This window comes from Limulus polyphemus, unplaced genomic scaffold (assembly GCF_000517525.1).
Source record: "Limulus polyphemus unplaced genomic scaffold, Limulus_polyphemus-2.1.2 Scaffold4044, whole genome shotgun sequence".
Classification (NCBI taxonomy): Eukaryota; Metazoa; Arthropoda; class Merostomata; order Xiphosura; family Limulidae; genus Limulus; species Limulus polyphemus.
In genome coordinates this window covers 10918-14506 of record NW_013669654.1, presented here as the reverse complement: position 1 = coordinate 14506, position 3589 = coordinate 10918, and positions in this window count along the sequence as shown.

The window sequence follows — 3589 nt, the reverse complement described above, 5'->3', positions numbered from 1 at the left end:
AACTGTTTGCTTACATATTGACCAATCAAAAATCGCCTAGAACTAATGTCTTATGGCAAGTATACTTAATTATTTCACAACTGTTTGCTTACATATTGACCAATCAAAAATCGTTAGAACTAATGTCTTATGGCAAGTATACTTAATTATTTCACAACTGTTTGCTTACATATTGACCAATCAAAAATCGTTAGAACTAATGTCTTATGGCAGGGATACTTAATTATTTCACAACTGTTTGCTTACATATTAACCAATCAAAAATCGTTAGAACTAATGTCTTATGGCAAGTATACTTAATTATTTCACAACTGTTTGCTTACATATTGACCAATCCAAAAATCGTGTATCGGTGCTATAAAATAATTAAGTTTGAAATACGCTGAGCACATTTTGTGTGTGTGTTGTCTGTGTTTTTAAACTTTTTTTTCTGGATCTCTTCGGATTTTATGAACTTACAAACTACGTAGTGTTTTATTCTTCGGAAACGTCTGTGCAACGGTATTACCGATCCATTTTAAACGTTGTTCGCAGATAATTTATTCAGTTAAAAATAGATATTAATTAGATTGTAGCACTATTTGTTTTATGTTATAAAATGTGTTAGCAACACAATTCACCTTAATTACAAATTAATAAGAATTTCGCACCGATATTTGTCTGAGCACTACGAGCACGTCGTCGTCAGGCTATACTTATTAGCTTGACTCGTTGCGTAGTTTTTACTGCAATCACTAGGATCGCTCTCGGCGTCCGTAAGCTGGTCAATTGTTTGTTTTGAATTTCGCGCAAAGCTACACGAGGGCTATCTGCGCTAGCCGTCCATAATTTAGCAGTGTAAGACTAGAGGGAAGGCAGCTAAGTCATCACCACCCACCGCCAACTCTTGGGCTACTCTTTTACCTACGAATAGTGGGACTGACCGTCATATTATAACGTCCTCACGGCTGAAAGGGCGAGCATGTTTGGTGTGACGGGGATTCGAACCCGCGAGTCGAGCGCCCTATCCACCTGCCCATGTCGGGCCGGTTATAGGGTTTTTATTCATTTCTATCAAGACTTCTTGAACCTATGTGTTTTTTAACATCATGAATATTTAAGTAGGTGGGGGTGGTTTGGGTGGGTTAGGAGTTAATAAATCATAAACAAAGCTTAAGGACTTATATTGCTAAAATCCGGGGTTGGATTCCCCACGGTAGACACCTCAGATAACCCACTGCGACTTTGATCTAAAATCAAACAACATTTAAAAACAAAGGTTATATTCAGTGGCTTTTAAGCATTAAAACTGGATACGTACTAAAAACCTTCAAGTTAGTCCGAAATGAGAGTAATGTCTACGGATTTACAACACTAAAATCAGGGGTTCGATTCCCCTCGGTGGATACAGCAGACAGCCCAATGTGGCTTTGCTACGAGAAAAAAACACAAACGCATGACAGTAACTATGGGTCTGTATTTTTTCGTTGACTTTCTCAACTGAAAGACAGTGGATCTTTCTATTTCATCTAATGCTACTTTAGAAAGCCAAATGAACAGATTCGCTATTATTCACATCGGTTGTTGTTCCCATTTAATTATGAAGAATTATATCTGACACTACCGTTTCAATAGGTATTAGACTATAAATTTCGTAGCGCCGGCTAGCGGTAATTCATTGGATCATTAGCTTGGATACCAAAGCTAGTGGATAACAAGTTTCTTATGAACCAAATATTCTTTGCGATAATCAACTGAGCTAATGAGTAAACACTGGATGGGCAATGATCTTTTCCGTAAATTTTGGAAATGTGGCCTAGTGTTTAAAGTTCCAGGCTGCGTATCGAAAGGTCCAAGTTTCGAGGAAGAAAAAGGAATACATTCCCCGCTTTCGTTTGTTGACGTGTTTTAACTGTGATAGTCAATCCCATTATGCGGCTAAGAGTAGCTACGTAGGCGGCAGGTGCTAATGATTAGTTTCCATTTTTCTGGGCCTAAATTATGTATATTGTAGTCTGTGACTTGGCTATGTAGTTCTTATGTTTCACAACGCTCCGTTCAAGTTGAAATTACCAAATGATATTTGAAGAGATCAGAAGCACTAAATGGATTTTTTTTTAGCTTCTGGGGTTTAGTGCCTTGGAATTGAGAAAACAATCTTATCAGCAACATCTTACAACAGCAACGTCTTACAACATGTAATTGAAATACGTTGTCTGTACTGAAAAAATGGTCTAGCGCATTTCATACTTCATCAACTTTTGGAGTATTTCAATCACGACCCATTTGAAAAATATCGTACCAGGTTGTAATACGTAGTTTAAAAAATGACTAAGAGATGGCGGTAGTATTGGCCTAAATCTTGTAATCTGAAACGGGCTAAATATTCTTTATTGCTCACAAAAGAGGTCAGACAATAATGTGAAATAATTTACTACGAATTCAGAAAAGGGAATTATATAGAAAAAAAAAGTGACTACTAGAAACATGCTTGCTGCCCAAATATTTAATTCCTAAAGGCGGCTAGTCATCACCACCCACCGCCAACTCTTTGGCTACTCTTTTACCAACGAATAGTTGGATTGATTGTCACGTTATAACGCTCCCACGGCTGAAAGGGCGAGCACGTTTGGTGGGAAGGGGATTCGAACCCGCGGCCCGGAGATTGCGAGTCGAGCATTCTAACCACATGCCCATGTCGGGCCAAGTGGAAGTCAATGCTGCTATTTGGTAATTAGTATCAGTTTTTAGGCTGTGAGTGCTGCTTAATGGCTTTCTTTCAAATTTAGGGTCGGCTGTTTTTGAACCACACTGGTCTCTGACCCAGTTTTAACCAATTTTGTTCAAGTAAACAAACGAGTTCTCTGTTGTTGGTTGAAAAAAAATCATCACGTGAGTACACTTGTATATATCTAGCTTTCAGTTTAGCACATATATATATATTTGTTTCCCAGTGAGCTTAATAGACGATACTGATAGGGAAAAACGTTCATATTTCTCCTGTTTGTGCCGCTGTTGGCGAATTTAGTAGAAAGCAAATATATGAATGAAATATGCATATTTATACAGTGGGCCAGCAGTAAATTTACGGATTTAAAGCGCTAAAATCAGGGTCTCGATTCCCCGGAGTGGACAGAGCGCTAGAACAAACAAACTTATTTGCTAATTGATGTTTTATAATTCTGATAAACTGGCGGAAATTAATTTTAGTTAGTTTTTTTTTTTAGATTTCAGATTTTTTTATAACAAATAAGTAATTAATGGTAAATAATCTTAAAGGTTTCCAACTCCAGTTTACAGAAAGAGTTTAAAAGCTGCGATCTCTTTTTAATTTTCTTTTCGCTAAATTTTGATTTTTGACTTTCTATTGGGAAGTGAAAAGAGTTTAAGAACTTTTCTATTGGGTAGAGGAAAGAGTTTTAAGGACTTCCTATTGGGCAGAGGAAAGAGTTTAAGGACTTCCTATTGGGCAGAGGAAAGAGTTTTAAGGACTTCCTATTGGGCAGAGGAAAGAGTTTTAAGGACTTCCTATTGGGCAGAGAAAAGAGTTTAAGGACTTCCTATTGAGTAGAGGAAAGAGATTAAGGACTTCCTATTGGGTAGAGAAAAG